The sequence below is a fragment of the Podarcis erhardii genome (genome assembly GCF_964252035.2).
Source record: "Podarcis erhardii genome assembly, chromosome: 13".
In the NCBI taxonomy this organism is placed as follows: domain Eukaryota; kingdom Metazoa; phylum Chordata; class Lepidosauria; order Squamata; family Lacertidae; genus Podarcis; species Podarcis erhardii.
In genome coordinates this window covers 50974774-50991558 of record NC_138502.1, presented here as the reverse complement: position 1 = coordinate 50991558, position 16785 = coordinate 50974774, and the positions used below count along the sequence as shown (strand labels likewise).

Sequence of the window (16785 nt, the reverse complement as noted above, 5' to 3'; positions counted from 1 at the left end):
TTAGATCTGCCCTCTGAAAACCACCTCTGTGCCTAAGAGTGGTCAGATAAATTGTAGTGTGGTATATATAATTCTTTGGGGATTCCCTGTACACTTCCATATATATAATAAATGCTGGTTCCGGGATTATTACAGCTTGGGTGTTTGCTGTTCTTTACAAAGAACATATTACAATTGGCCTAAGAACGAGTGATAGGTTTTTGTACACTTCTTTCAACATCACAAAAAGGCATGGACATTTTGATATTATGCAAATTATCTAAAGTCAATGATTTACTGAAAAGCAGATGAAAATATTTAATTGGCTTACAGGCATAAGATGTTGTAATATTACGTTGAGGCAATTTTTTTTACAATCAATGGGAAACAACGGCATAGTTTTAATGGAACACCATTATGTGGCATTTAAGCTAATGAGACATGCATGATACATTATTAGCGGTCAATTATATTTTTTAAAAAATACTTTTTATATCTTACATGATCATTTGTACCCTATGATACATTTGGCTTATGTGGATTCCCAGCGTTTCTCCAGTTGACAGGTTGTGCTGCAGAACTGCAGCTGAAGGGATTCAAAACAGAATTGGAAACAAATGCCGCCTCTCATCTTGGAGCAGCTTAAAGCCACAAAGCAGTTGAGCCAAAATGTATGGATCCAAGAGGCACTCCCGTTTAAATGGCTTGTCAGATACAGATGAAATCTGTATTTATTTCTCTTTCAGGCACATACCTTCCAATCTCTTTATTAAGTAGGTGCCCTCCAAATTCAGCATCTGTCATTTGATGTCATCTGCAGATGGAGCAACCGTGTCATGCACAGAGTACAGCTGTCCATCTCTGGCACTCAGGTGATGAATTGTTCACTGCAAGCCAAGCTGTTTGGTGCTGCAGGTGGGCCCTGTGTGAGTAAATGGGAATGATGTACTGTAGTTATGCATGGAGATACTGAAATCATTCTCACAATGAGTTTATATAAATTAAATAATCTTCACATTCAATGAGCCTGTTTCTTGAGGTGTCTATACTGGAGCACTGCACTTTGATAATGAGAGGCTTGCCAGGAGCCGCAGGACCCAATGCAGAGTTAAGCATTTTTAAGCCCTCTAATATCAGGTGTCAAATCACACCTCAGTCTTGAGCTCCCTAGGCAGCCCTCAGCAAAACACAATTGTTCAGCCTCAGCCCCCAATCTGTAGTATGGCAACATAATGCTGACCTCCTTTGCAGGGACGTTGTAAATATTCTTGACATATGGGATGTGCGGTGAACGTTCCATTGCCAACTATTATTACTTTTGTTAATTTTGTTCAGTTTAGTTTGGTGGAAGCGAGAAGTGGCTACTTTATGACGCCATTTAAATGCATTAGTGGGATTCCAAGCTCCCATTCCTTATTCTATACCTGATGGCCACTATAGGGTCTACACGTAATGACAGTGGCAGCAGTGGCTTTAAGTTGTAAGTAACAGGAAATAATAAAGCTAAGAATATTCCACGTGTTGGAAGCAAATGAGGATTGTTGGCCTTATTTTTAAAGGTTGTAAATTCAATTCCTTCTGACCTTTTTGTTAAACAAGTTAAATAGTTTGCTGCTTCTTTCTTCTGGGCACTAATTAATTCTTGTGTTAATTTTCAATCGGAGCAAGCAAGTGACAGTGTACTTTATTAAGCTTTGCAGGTTAAAGGTGTATTTAATAGGAGTGTGCAGCAAGCACCAGATTCGCCTTGTTTTTGCAGCGTTTGGAAACAGCCCCATCTGTTTCAGCTCCGCTCTGTCACTCAGATTCAATTTTTTTATTCAGGTTCAGATCTGATCTGTTAAATCTGAAGCTTCTCCCTCCTTTTTCACATACATGGATGGATTAAATTTGCAGGCAAAGGGCACCCTCTCCACCCAAAAAGGGGGATTAAAGCTGTCAAATTTCAGGTGGATAAACCCCAGCGGGAGTCGTTCACAAAATCCTCAAACTTTTTTTTTTTTTTTTAAAGAATTATATTATTATTATTTGCCATGTTTCCCCACATGAAGTCTAGAGATAATTGGGATAGAATGATGCCATCAGTTTTTGGGTTAACTTTATAGTTCCCACCAATGCCAGGCAATTTTAAATTTCTGTGGCTGAAGTAGAATAGATTTAAGCAGCTGGACTCTCCAAAGTGCTCAGGTTTGGTTGGATGATGTCCCTGATGTGAAATGTTTCTGAGACACTCAGAATTGAGAAATGATTTCAATACATGCCTTCCTATATAGGAACTGCAGCACTCGGTCAATTGTTAGAGTAGTCAGTTTAAAGCATATTTATTTACTTGTTTAGAAATTATTTTGTTATTAAATATATAACAAACAAGACTAACAGAATATTCCAACGATTCAACAATTTCTTTTGTTGGATTCTTAAATCATTTTTATTAATTAAAAATCAATCTTCAGTTTAATTTGGTGAGGTGAGGTTTAATTTTTAAAAAATACAAGTACAAAATATGCAGGAGATTAGCTTCTAGAAGCATTTCCCCCTTCTGTAATACACAGGCAGGAATGCTTCTTCTAAGAACCACCTAAGACAGTGTCTGACATTACACCGGCATGCATCATCTAAAAACAGGATGCTTCAGAACTACTGATTATTCATTTCCAGATTTAATTGGTTAACCAATGAATCAATTACCGTATTTTTCGTCCCATAGGACGCTCCGTCCCATGGGACGCACCTACTTTTTTTTTGGGGGGGGGGAATAAATTGAGTGCTGCCGGCTGCTGTCCGCAAGCCTTGCGCGCCTGGGGGAACTCCCCCCGGGCGTGCAAGGCTTGCGAATAGCTTCCTGGAGCCTGGAGAGCGAGAGACGTCGGTGCGCACTCACGCTTCTCGCTCTCCAGGCTTCAGCGAAAGCCTGCATTCGCCCCATAGGACGCACACACATTTCCCCTTCATTTTTGGAGGGGAAAAAGTGCGTCCTATAGGGCGAAAAATACGGTAATTGACTCCTTTATCTGGCTGGCTGACTTAGAATAAACAATTAGAAGCATGGCTGTTTGCCCTTGTGGTCAGTCCACTAGCCAATGAGAATGGCTGATAATGTGCCTGAGATATACAAAACTGATAATCTCCAGGCTCTTTGGGAAGCCAATATTTAAACAGGTTTCACAATTTAAGCCAAACACCCCCATTCCATGTTTCTCTATGAAAGTCAAGAACGGAGAAGGTGGTCTAGATTTTTCTGGGAAAGTATAGTTGGAATACAACACGCATACCAGGCAATGTGTGACATGATCATTATCCCGTCTGATAAACAAAGGGGAGAGAGGTGCTGAGTAGTAAATGGGTGTGCTTGAAGAATGTCCCCTCGCAGCCCTGAAGCCAGTCATCTGAGGAGATCACTTGCTACCAAGCTTCTAACCCAACCTGTATTACATTTGTGCTGCAGCAGGGATTTCTTTTTCCATCGACCTCCTGATTGTACGAGGGGACTCCAAAACTCGCATGTGAGCAGCAACTGTTTGTCCTCCTCCAAGTACATTGTGGAGCGGAGCCAGCAGAGAGTCTCTTACTGTCCATGCCTGCTGTTCTGTACTGATTAGGAATTGGATAGCAGCTCTATGAATGTGATGGTGCCCAGCTTCCAGAAGTCATGTGAGACGGGGCATCAGGAAACGGGAGCTGACGGTCACATCACAGCCACTCCGAGAAGAAATAGCCGGCTAAAAAAAGAAAGGCATCCTGCAGCATGACTGGCGCTCTGGCCCTGAAGCACCCTGGCCCTGGGCTGCTCAGGCTCGGATTAGAAGTCACACAGCCATAAAGATGCCACTCCGACAGGCAATGCCCATACGTTATGTGTGTGGTGACAGGTCCTACGCTTTCTACCACTTACAGCAGGGGTCAGTAAACGTCTTCAGCAGGGGGCCGGTCCACTGTTCCTCAGACCTTGTGGGGGGCCGGACTATATTTTTTGGGGGGGAAATGAACGAATTCCTATGCCCCACAAATAACCCAGAGATGCATTTTAAATAAAAGAACACATTCTACTCATGTAAAAACACACTGATTTCCGGACCGTCCGTGGGCTGGATTGAGAAGGCGATTGGGCCAGATCCGGCCCCCCCGGGCCTTAGTTTGCCCACCCATGACTTATAGCTTAGCCCATGCAACAGCAACCTCCGCGCCCCCCCCCCAAAAAAAAACCACCCATAAAGGATGTTGCAACAAGCACAAACAGCGCCCAGGATCTGAACTGGAACAGAACGGAACTGGAACTGGAGCAGAAATTATTTGCTGTTGCACCATTTTTCAGCTCAATGATCTTTAACCCATGTTTTGTGTATGTATACTCACCAGTCACCTTCCTCGTTTTTCCTTTCAAAAAGTAGCATCTAGTACAAATGAAAGGAACATTCTCTTTAAAACCCTTATTCCCATATTTATCAAACAAATTACAGTTCTCAAAATAACTTTTCAGCATGTCTCCCCCCCCTTTCCTTTCCCTCTTTGGAAATAAATTAGTTGACATAACTATATTTAGGGCATTTCCCATTCTTATTAACATTTAACGGGGGAAGGGGTGTTATTTGGAGGCTTCCAAAGAAAAAGGGGGGAAAGGGTTAGACATTTGCCTTTATCTCCTGTGTAACCTAACAACAGGAATTTTCTTCAGGGCAATTTACAGATTCCATAAATATACAAAAAAAAAAAAGAGGCTCTCCCAGAGCTTTAGTTCAGGAATCATCTTCCCTACATCTCATAGGTTTTAATGCTGGTTAAGATATTGCATTTAACAAGCTGACACCTAATAATAATTTCCAAATGTCATCAGTGTCTTAGAACATATCACTTCAAACCGCATTTTAAAATGGAAGTTGAAAAATAATGAAATTTAAATCCTTAAAACTTTGCTCCTTTATGAAGTGGCCTCAAGCTTTGCTTTAAGTGGGCATGTTTTGTGTCGTACTAGGATCCAGAAGAGCTGGATTCAAATTCCTTCTCAGCCATGAAGCTCTCTGTGTGACCTTGGGCCACTCGCTGCCTCTCAATGTACTTGTTGTCAAGATAGAATGGATGGGGGGGGGGGGCGATGGGACATGAATGCCGCCTGGAGTTCTTTGGAAGAATGTTGGGGTATAAATATCATCATCATCATCATCATCATCATCAACGGCAGCTTTGGTCTCTGTGTTTTCCTGGCATCGCATAGCAACTCTGCCAATGGCTACGGAGAGCTTGCAAGCTGAGGGATAGAACCCAAACTGTGTTTACCTCAGATTTTGCCCCCCCTTTTTATGAGGGTAAATTGGCAATATGAGTTTTTTAAAAATTGTATGTTTTAGTTTGGCACCCTATTAATATGACTACAATTATGGTACAGTGATACCTCGGGTTACATACGCTTCAGGTTACATATGCTTCAGGTTACAGATTCTGCTAACCCAGAAATAGTACCTCGGGTTAAGAACTTTGCTTCAGGATGAGAACAGAAATTGTGTGGCGATGGTGTGGCAGCAGCGCGAGGCCCCATTAGCTAAAGTGGTGCTTCAGGTTAAGAACAGTTTCAGCAGGTTAAGAACAGACCTCTGGGACAAATTAAGTACGTAACCAGAGTAATTGCTGTTAATTTACATTAATGCAATTCTGGGATCAGAATTAGTACGTAAACGTGTAAATTGCTGCATTATCCTGCTTCACTGTTGGAAATACTTCTTCAGGATATGCTGATAGATACCTTGTAAAGTCTAACAGATTTTTGAGAAGAGTTTTTCCTCTCTTAAAAGACAGACAATATCACAGAAACAGAAACCGTGCATTTTGTGAATTACTTAGGAAGACTGGTAGATGGTGCTAGAGTATGCTCAGGATCCACATTAAGCCCATTGAAATGCAACTGCCAGTTCTGGAAGCTTCCCTGTTTCACGGGAGGAACCAAGGCCCTCTGGCACCCTGGGCAGAAGAGAAGGCGCAGGGCTTATTAATTCAAGTTCAAGTGGCGATAAACGAGGTTTGTGTTTGATTAAGAGATATATCTTCCTCTGTTGTATGGCTCTGTCATGTATTGCTCACCTGACAGAATATAGATTGAATTGTTTATGATGTCTGACACAACTTCTACTTTCTTCTGAGATTCTCTAGTTCAGCGTCAGTCATAATTTTCAAGAAGGAAGGAAGGAAGGAAGGAAGGAAACAAACAAACAAACAAACAAACAAACAAACAAACAAACAAACTTCTATTGCAACTAATAAGTAAAAATGGCAAAAGGGGGGGGGGTTGAATTCCTTTTAGGAAAGAACAGAAGACACTCCCAACTTTTCAAATCAGTTGTGAATATTTGTTGCAACATACTGTTTTTGTTTATGCTGGAAGCCGCCCAGAGTGGCTGGGGCAACCCATTCAGATGGGCGGGGTATAAATAACAAAATTACATACCCTCCAACATTTCTCCGATGAAAATAGGGACATCCTATTCCACAACGGTAATTTTACTATTTATACCCCACACATCTTACTGGGTTGCCCCAGCCACTCTGGGCAACTTCCAACATATATAAAAACATAATAAAACATTAAATATATTTTTTTAAAAACTTCCCTACACAGGATTGCCTTCAGACAGCTTGGGAGGGTCAGATAACCCCATCCCCTCCAACATTTTTCCAATGAAAATAGGGACATCCTAAGGAAAAGTGGGACATTCTGGCATCAAATCAGAAACCTGGACAGCTTCTCTAAATCAGGGATGTCTCTGGAAAATAGGGACACTTGGAGGGTCTGAAATCATTATTATTATTTCTAGGCACCTCTCTTTTTCCACTGTGCCCAGAGTGTGCCTCGATTCTTTTGTCAGTGGCCACACAACATTCTCCTTAACCAAGTGGCAGCCTACACTTCCTTCCAATTCAGATTTCCCTGGTCTGCAGATAATCCGGTTAAGGAGGGGAGGGAATCCAGCATAAAATCATGCATTACCTGAGTGAAGTGCACTGTGAGTTCACATTTTGAGTGAGCTTTTAAAAAAATGTATGTAGTGACGTTTTAGTGGCTGCTCTCTGTGGTCACCCCCCCCACTTCCAATTGCCCCCCCCACAACACAATTTAGCACAATTTTGTTTCAATCAACCGAAAGAAGAAATGCCGCATGCCTGTTTTCCATTGGTTGATGCTGAAGGTATGTTAACAATGTGTGTGTGTATCAGCATTGCTCAAAATTGCTCATGTGCAAACAATGATATCCAAAATAAAATTAGCCCTTTAGAATATAAACAGGAATCAGCTTGCTGTTAAAATACAGATGATGATAATCACATTACTGTTAGTACTGTCAATTCATCTTCAATATAACGAAGAATGGGCAGTTAAACCTTGCTGAGAATTTTGCCCTCTCTACTAAGATCTCAGTCTTCCTATTGAAACATGAAATAATATCTCTGGGAAGGGAGGCTGTTTGAGAACCACAAGTCCAAATCTCCTTTGGGTGCATGGAATTAGCCTCATTGTTGTTTCAACTCAACATTATTTAGGCACACAGTTAAGGGCTTAGTCTTGTGTTTACAAGTATGTGTGTGAAATGGCAGAGCAGGGAGAGAAATGTGATGTTCGGGGGGGGGGGGAGCAATCCCACAGGGGATACATTTCAACGAACACAAAAGCTGTCAATAGTAAAATCACCACTGGCTTACAAAGAAAGATGCAAAGTTGGGCACTGAACTTGTCTGAATTTTCAGGGTATAGTAGAATCCCAAGAATGTCCATCTGAGTTTATTTCCTGGAAGCTTAGTAAACTGTTATCATCATAATAATTCCTCTAGCAATTCTATCACCTTTTAAAATTTCTGCCTGCCATTGGGCTGATGCTTTCAGTGAAGTCTCTGTGCTGACCCTGATGTGCCTTTACCAAGTGGTAACCACAAATTTGGATCCTTACATGGTATATAATTAGGTTTCTTGTTTTCAGTGCATCTCTCACGAAGCAATTACCAGTAGTGTGTTCCAGTTCTCCATTCCATTATCTATCCTGTTGCCCAAAGGAAAATTACTTATCGCAAGTCAGCAACAGTTGACTATATTGTTCTCTTGACTATATTGTTGTTTTCAGATGCATTTAATTCAGCATTTTTAGGGGGCAGGAGGGATACAAACAAAGCAGTAGGCCAATGTGCAGCTTGTTGTACCAGATTGCTTCAGAGCACAGAAGGTCTGCCAACCAGCTGGGAGACCCTTGTCTTCACAGAGCAGGAGGAAGGCTAACTATTAGCCACAGTATGTTGAATGCTGGAGACATTGCCTCACGTCCGTGCCTGAGGGAGTTTCACACTGTTAAGACCGAAACACATTCTAAAGCCAATATTGTGTTCTTTTTATGAGTACAGTGGTACCTCGGGTTAAGTACTTAATTCATTCCGGAGGTCTGTTCTTAACCTGAAACTGTTCTTAACCTGAAGCACCACTTTGGCTAATGGGGCCTCCCGATGCCACCGTGCCGCTGGAGCACGATTTCTGTTCTCATCCTGAAGCAAAGTTCTTAACCTGAAGCACTATTTCTGGGTTAGTGGAGTCTGTAACCTGAAGCGTATGTAACCCGAAGTGTATGTAACCTGAGGTACCACTTTGCTTGCATGTTACAGAGAATCAGAATATAATATTTGCTGTAATGGAGCTATCCAAAGTCTACCTAGCCCAGCATTTTGTTTCCCACCCCCACTCAGGAGGCTCACAAGCAAGGCATGGAGTGATCCTAGATCACAGATCCTAGAGTTGAAAGGGACTAATCCTGATGAGGAATACTGCCATTGAACATGGAGCTTCTGTAGAGCTTTCATCACTAATAGCTGATGATAGACCTGTCTTTCATGAATTTGTCCATTTCTAAAATAAAAGCTATCTATCTATCACCATGTTTTATGACAATTTAATTCAATAATTGTGCATTGTGTGAAGAAATTCTTTATCCTGCCTGCTCCAAATCTGCCAATAAACTTCACTGAGTGATCCCAGGTTGAAAGATGGTACAACATTTCCCAATTGCTCATCTTTTTCCCCTATTGAGGGAAATACCTTAGCAAAGGTGCCACCAGCAGTTTCTAAAAAATTTCAGTCGTGTCACTTAGTGAGTGTTTTGATGGGCACTGTCTTATAGTGGAATTATGATATCAGCAGTTTTATTTTCAGTTGTTTTCCTAATGATTCCTAGCATGTAATTTACCTTTTTCACACTGAGTTGACATCTTCACTGAGCTGTCCACTACTGCCCCAAGGCCTTGTTCCTGGTCAGCTACCGCCAGTCCAAACTCTATGAGCACATATGTAAAATCAAGGATTTTCTTGCCCTGACATGCATCACTTTACATTTGTTTACACTCAGTGGTGACTGGCAGCCCCTGGACCTGGTGGGGTGGCCTGTCTTCTCAAAGGTAGAGATCAGGTTGACTGTTCTAATGGGGAAACTAAGGATAGAGTTGAATGTGATAATCATTAGAATTCCCACCATCACAAAAACTCTTTATCCAATTCACCAACAATGCTTTGCAAATTTTAAATTGTGCATTACAAATGGCAACATTTGGTGCAGTCATTAATGGAGATTTGATTCAGCTTTGTTTGCTTGGCACCCCCTGGCCAGCAACAAAATGAAGAGGAATCAAGTTCCCTCTCTTCCATCTGTTTCCTTTTACTCTACCATTATCCATGTATCAACACACAAAGGAAATACTCCTGTTCCTGCATCTGATTTTAACATCAAAAATACTATAGTGAAATCAGTCTCTGAATGTCAGTCATTATATAGTCAAAATGACGTCATCCATGTACAAGAGGGAGGAATCAGCACTTTTGGGAGAAACCAAGGTCTGTGGAACAACAATAAAAACCCAAGGGCAGTAAACCCAAACCTTTCTTAATATGACCAAGAGAGCTTTGCTGGCTGGCTGGAACCCTGAACAGGAAACTCCACACTGCAACATTGGGGGGGGGGGTGCAGGTGACACAAGTGGGACCTACAACAAAATGTTTCCATGTGGAAAGTTCTGGGTTCTGTCCAATGGTCACTGCAGAGACAGACTAGAAGATCAGATTGTTTTCTATTTTATTGTACTGAAGTGCACTTCTAACCTGTTCTTGCAACACCCAGTCTTAGGTTCACTTAGACATCATAAATTCTGTGACCACATTTTCCAGTGGTTCAAAACTATCTACTCTCATTAATCATTTTTGACCACAACAAAGGATAGTTCAGGCTTTACAGGCAGAATACATTGTTCAGCAAACACAGTCAACTGGTATGTCAAATAGACAAACCTAATTGTGAATATGGCTGGCCTCCATCACATGTTTTTTAATTGGAGGATGTAAGACATGGAATGGGACGCGGGTGGTGCTGTGGGTCAAACCACAGAGCCTAGGACTTGCCGATCAGAAGGTCAGCGGTTCGAATCCTCGCGACGGGGTGAGTTCCCGTTGCTCGGTCCCTGCTCCTGCCAACCTAGCAGTTCGAAAGCATGTCAAAGTGCAAGTAGATAAATAGGCACCGCTCCGGCGGGAAGGTAAACGGCATTTCCGTGCACTGCTCTGGTTCACCAGAAGCAGCTTAGTCATGCTGGCCACATGACCTGGAAGCTGTACGCCGGCTCCCTCAGCCAATAAAGCGAGATGAGCGCCGCAACCCCAGAGTCGGCCACGACTGGACCTAATGGTCAGGGGTCCCTTTACCTTTAAGACACGGATAGCAACACAGAGGAGGAAGACAGCTGTGTATAGTCGCTCTTAATAATCAAGACCTTTGGAGCAAATACTTGTAGATTCGGTATATTATCTATCTCCAATAACTTTTTACTCACTTGAATGAAAATTGTGCTTCTACCACTGCATTTCTTTCAGTAAAGGTCATGAAGTTTGTAAAATGCGTTTTGAGTGCACCATAGCATCCAAATAGATATAAGAATTGCAAAGCAAACCTGAAGTGTAACAGCAGATGTCATACTAGTCTTAACCAATAAAATGTAAAATAAAACGTGTGATAATTCTAAGAATGGTACTTTGTGCTTTTAGAAACAACAAAAGTCAATCCCTAGGATTAGGCAAATAAACTAATTATTTTTTTCTGGGTAGAGAAAACTGCAATCTTGCTTTTTTTCTCTTTGCTATGTTCCATTACCTGCCCACATTTTTCATACCTGCTGTAGAACTGCAGTGTGTCACAGGTGTGGGCAAAATTGTCCCACCGAGGACATAGCAAGAGCTGCATTATGGGGCTCAGTTTACAGATCAGTAAACTTCTTTAGAATACAAGGTGGGGCTAATTAATACAACCTGTGTTAGTGTGTGATAAGGTGTTTCTGGAATGCCATTAAGAATGGTAGTAGAATTTCCTAACTTTCTAGATAATGTGCAAAAGATGAGAATATGCACTCTCCAAATCTCCAAGAGTACCTATATATGAGATTTTTCAAATTTAACCACCACTTAGTATGACAGAACCCCAAATTAGGCTATGCAAATAGGCACGCAAAGCAAAAGAGAAAAAAGCACCTCCAGAAATGAATAGCTTAAGTATAGTCATACCTGTATCTAACCTTGCAGGTTTGTTGTGACAATAAAAGGATTGCTGTTTTCTGAGCTCATTGGCGGAAGGACAGGATTACAATGTGATACATTTGATAGACATTTTGAGACAAAAGCACAGGATAGTATAGCTTCCCAGTGCTGACTATGAAGAACCACGGCCATTACAGCTGAGGGTGCCCTGACCCTCCCTGCCCACCACCTCCAGTCCCATGCAGTGGCGCTGCATTAAATGCTAACCCCTTTTGTGTGTGTAGTTACAAATGCATTGTGGCAAATATCTTTTTAATGCTAAATTTAGTGCATGGATTACATGCCGTTCCTGCTCTGTTTAGTAAGAAGGAAGAAAAAAAATTGGCGCCCTAATCTCTTTCATGCTGAGATCTATTGTCACTTTATTAAATTCAAATTTACTGCTGAGTTCCCAGCCAAAAAATAGCTGTTAGCACACTATAGTGTAAAGCATAAATCTGAGTTCACTGAATCAGAGACATTATTAAAGGAGAAAAAAATGACTTAATGGTCTGTCCAGCCTCATAAATCTTAGCGTTCGCATAAAAGATTATGACAAAATTTACATCCACTAAATGCATAGTATTAATGCAGTCATGGTGGCTGGTAGTCAAAACAATTTCTTTAGCAATCTGATGTTTAAAAATTATGAGGGCCTATATAAGGAGATGTCTGGAAGGCAATATTTACACAGCAATATTTTGCATAGAATGCATCTTCCGAAAGCCAGATGTTTGGCGAGTCTGGCCATTGGACTTTGTCCACCAGGCTTCATTGATGCCGGGCAGAACTTTTCCTATCGTATGGTGTTCTAGGCCATCTGTATCAACATTAAATTCACCTTTTCCATCAGCCTGGAATATGTTGTTGTTGTTGTTTAGTCATTTAGTCGTGTCCGACTCTTCGTGACCCCATGGACCAGAGCACGCCAGGCACTCCTGTCTTCCACTGCCTTCCGCAGCTTGGTCAAACTCATGTTAGTCGCTTCGAGAACACTGTCCCACCATCTCGTCCTCTGTCGTCCCCTTCTCCTTGTGCCCTCAATCTTTCCCAGCATCAGGGTCTTTTCCAAAGAGTCTTCTCTTCTCATGAGGTGGCCAAAGCACTGGAGCCTCAGCTTCAGGATCTGTCCTTCCAGTGAGCACTCAGGGCTGATTTCCTTCAGAATGGATAGGTTTGATCTTCTTGCAGTCCATGGGACTCTCAAGAGTCTCCTCCAGCACCAGAATTCAAAAGCATCCATTCTCTGGCAATCAGCCTTCTTTATGGTCCAGCTCTCACTTCCATCACTGCTGGGAAAACCATAGCTTTAACTATACCATAGCTTTAACTATACAGATCTTTGTCGGCAAGGTGATGCTGACATCATGCCGACATGTAAAAAGCAGAGGCTTTTTAAGATGCTGTCTAGCTTTGTCACTGCTTTTCTCCCAAGAAGCAGACGTCTTTTAATTTCGTGACTGCTGTCATGATCATGGAACCTAAGAAAGTAAAATCTCTCACTGGCTCCATTTCTTCCCCTTCTATTTGCCAGGAAGTGATGGGACCAGTGGCCATGATCTTAGTTTTTTTGATGTTGAGCTTCAGACCATATTTTGCGCTCTCCTCTTTCACCTTCATTAAAAGGTTCTTTAATTCCTCCTCACTTTCTGCCATCAAGGTTGTGTCATCTGCATATCTGAGGTTGTTGGTATTTCTTCCGGCAATCTTAATTCCAGTTTGGGATTCATCCAGTCCAGCCTTTCGCATGATGAATTCTGCATATAAGTTAAATAAGGAGGGAGACAATATACAGCCTTGTTGTACTCCTTTCCCAATTTTGAACCAATCAGTTGTTCCATATCCAGTTCTAACTGTAGCTTCTTGTCCCACATAGAGATTTCTTAGGAGACAGATGAGGTGATCAGGCACTCCCATTTCTTTAAGAACTTGCCATAATTTGCTGTGGTCAACACATTCATTGCTTTAAAAAAAACCTGTCAATTTAAGACCAGACTTCTTCAAGCTCTACAAAGCCAGGGGACTGGAAGCCAAGACTGATGCCTTAACAGACATGCCCTGTGCCATGATCAGAAATTATGTTGTGCAATGTCACAAACTGTGTTTGCTTACAACTTACCATCTATGCACCCACACATCTCCTGGCTCTTTCAGGCCCAAACCTAGATGGGAAAGATGGAGTACCTGGGACCAGGAGAGTTGCCTCATATTGTCCTCAGCCTGTGTTGCCTTATGAAACATTGGAATCTTACTGTATTGATGGAGGAAACTTCCTTAGAACTGACCCCTATGCCTGTTTGTTGCTTTCAGTCACCAAATTTATTCTATTTTATTTTGCAGAACCAACTAACAAGTTTGATTCTTAGGTTAAGCATGAATAAAGCCGAAGGACATAGATTTCCATCGGCTCCTCTAGACACTGGGAGGAGGTGGGAAGTTCTTGAACCTGGATTGCTGTTGTGCTTTTATCCGTTTTACTATTTTCTTGTTGCAGTTGTTTATTAACTTGAATAAATGCTTTTGTTTAGCCACATCTCAAGTGTTCGGGGGGGGGGGGGGGTCAGCTCCTCATGCACCCAAACTGGAGTGTCAAGTTTTTCTCTGTGTGGACCCAGACTGGTTTGACCCCTGTCCCTTATCCTAAATCAGACCGTTCCACTGCATCAGTTTCACAGGGGAGATCATAAAAGAATGCAGCTAGCTACTCTTTTGGTAGCAGTTTTCAGGTAAGAAGAAGCTAGACTTCCTTTCAGGGCTACATGCTGCAAGGACAGCACTGAAAAACCCGTCTCCTGTAAATACCTAAGCTAAACCAGTCTTTCAGATGGTGATCCCGTGCTCTACTCTTTCCCTTCATTTACCTCATGAAGCGCCTAACCCCCAATTGTAAAGTATAGCATACAAAGAATATCATTTATGTTCTATAACTCCTACAGGAAAGTTTTCACACAGGTTTGTACCTTAATAGTTTTACTGTGTCAGAGTCTGTCCTTTAAAGCTGTGTACTAAACACCCTTTTTTCGCTCTAGAGCTTTCCTTGTGGAAACTCGCTCTTTAAAGCTTAATCGGAGCAAATGACAGTCCACAGAAAACCTGAATTGACGTTGGCTCTGATTGAGTGCTAAAGAAGCAAAAACCAGCTGCTCAGACATAGTGTTTTTAAGCATGAACCTATGCCTGGAAAGAGTGGGGCAAAAGGCAAATATGGATGAGCCCTAAGAAGTGTTGAAATGAATTTACTTGTCCTCTTAGCCCTAGTCCAGTTGACTTGAGCTCTTGAGTCATTGCTCACCAATTTATCTGAAGTCACATTCACATTCACATTCACATTCACCACAAAAGGGAAAGACAGTTGCTTATTCAGATGAGCCATTCATGCAAAGTACCTCACAGTGAAATCTGTGATAAACCCCATGGAATTAGTAAAATATAAGGCCCATAGGTTCTTTTCAGGCAAACATTAAAAGGATAATCTTAGACTTCAGTATTTTGTTTGCCAAACTGTGGCTTCCAAGGTCAGAATAGAAAGCAATGAAGCTTTCTACTCTGCAAGGTCTCTGAAGGAATCCAAATTTCTCTGTTCCAGATATTTACCTGCTGGCAACGCTGATCCTGCCTAAGGGAAGGAAGGCAATGATGGACAGGTAAATCCCAAGGAACCAAGTTTAGTTACGTAGAAAGATATGTAGAGGAAGAGATTGAATCACCAGTAAATGCAGTCTGTTAACATCAGAAAACATGGTTTGAAGGCAAAGGGCACAGAAAATGTGTGAAATAGCCCCAATAAAAGCTACGTCACACAGGATTAATTTTTACATGGCAAAAATGTGAGATGAATGCACATGTGTTTATTCATAACTATTAAGAGAGTGGGTGTTGAAAAACAATTTCCTGTTGGGATATTGCATCCAGGTGGGAAATTCATCTCATGCAAAACACTGAGTAACTGGGACAAATTGTTATTAAGAACAACAATTATATCTTGAGGATATGGACAAGCTGCTGGAATATGTGTGGCTGACCATCTGCCCCTCTGGCACTTGCGCACCTTGGTTTCTTAGAGTTAGCCATAGCGGATTGTGGGTCCAGAGAGTGATTGCTGCTTCCTTAGTGAAGGGGGTCGGGGAACCAACAGCCTTGAAGGATTCTCCTTAAGAAGACCTCCATGGACCCAGAAGCATTAAGCAACTCTCATCCTTTTTTCATCAAGGTGCTTGAGAAGGCAGTGGCAGTTCATCTTCAGGCATGCTTGGAGGAAACTGATAACTTGGTATCTGGCCACTGAGTTGGATGAAGGTGAATAAATTAAAATTGAATCTTTATAAGATGTGGCGTGCTCTTCCTTGATGTCCCCTGGGCCTAAGAACTAGGGGAACAGCCTGATTTAGATATGCTGCACTTTCCCAGAAGGTGCAGGTACATAGTCTAGGGTGCTCTTTGATACCATCTTGTTGGTGGAGATGCAAAGGTCTCCAGCTACATCATCTCTCAGCAGGGATAGCTTGGCCACAGGAATCCATGCTCTGATATCCTCCCATTATTGTAATGTTGCCCTTGAAGACAACTTGGGAATTGCTGCCAGCATAAAATGCAGTGGTCCAACTTTTGAGTGGAGCCACCAGCCAAAATCATGTCACATTGATTCTTAAATATCTGCATTGAGTTTCTGGTCTGAATAATAGTTTTTATAAATGGCTTACAAAGCCTTGAATGACTTTGGGCCTAAATCCTTCATCAGCACCTTTCTCTGCAAGAGCAGGGAGGTTATCAGGTATTTGGGAGGCTGCTTTCAGTTTGGTGGGTCATCAGAGCTGTGCAGGCCTGATTCAGATTCTCCACATATTAATCAGATGGTGCACATGCAATATCCTCACTGGACTTGTAGGCATGCCGCGCACCTAGAGAGCTCCTAAGAATCAGTTGTAGAAATTGCCTGAAAGGTCAGATGGGGGAGCAGTAGGATTATGGGCAGGGAACAGAACAGCAGGAGTGAGGCAAAACATTCTTGTTTGCAGGTCCCCGAGTCTCCTACGCGATTGCAGTTTGATCTGTGAAATTCAGGTCACTTGCCAGGGTTTGTGTTGCTACATTAAACAGCATTACAGAAGAAACAACATTAAACCGTACAAGGCTCCTTTGTAGAAAACAGCTTCCAAACAACAACAAAAGTATGGGAGCTGGGAAAGGAAGAGAAAGTCCAACAAAATATTAAAAGATGAATTTGTTTTTAAAAT

The 16785-nt window shown here is 41.9% G+C and overlaps 2 long non-coding RNA genes across 2 annotated transcripts; one reads left to right on the top strand and one right to left on the bottom strand.

Annotated features, from left to right (window-relative positions):
- Positions 1-221: 221 nt before the first annotated feature.
- Positions 222-5027, bottom strand: LOC309327240. The gene is made up of 3 exons (XR_014150465.1): positions 4946-5027; positions 4333-4370; positions 222-927 (listed from the first exon to the last, which is right to left on the bottom strand). It is a non-coding gene; the product is annotated as an uncharacterized lncRNA (long non-coding RNA).
- A 597-nt stretch (positions 5028-5624) lies between these two features.
- On the top strand, positions 5625-15610 carry LOC309327241. Its single transcript, XR_014150466.1, has 3 exons — positions 5625-5986; positions 13892-13980; positions 15138-15610. It is a non-coding gene; the product is annotated as an uncharacterized lncRNA (long non-coding RNA).
- Positions 15611-16785: the final 1175 nt, after the last annotated feature.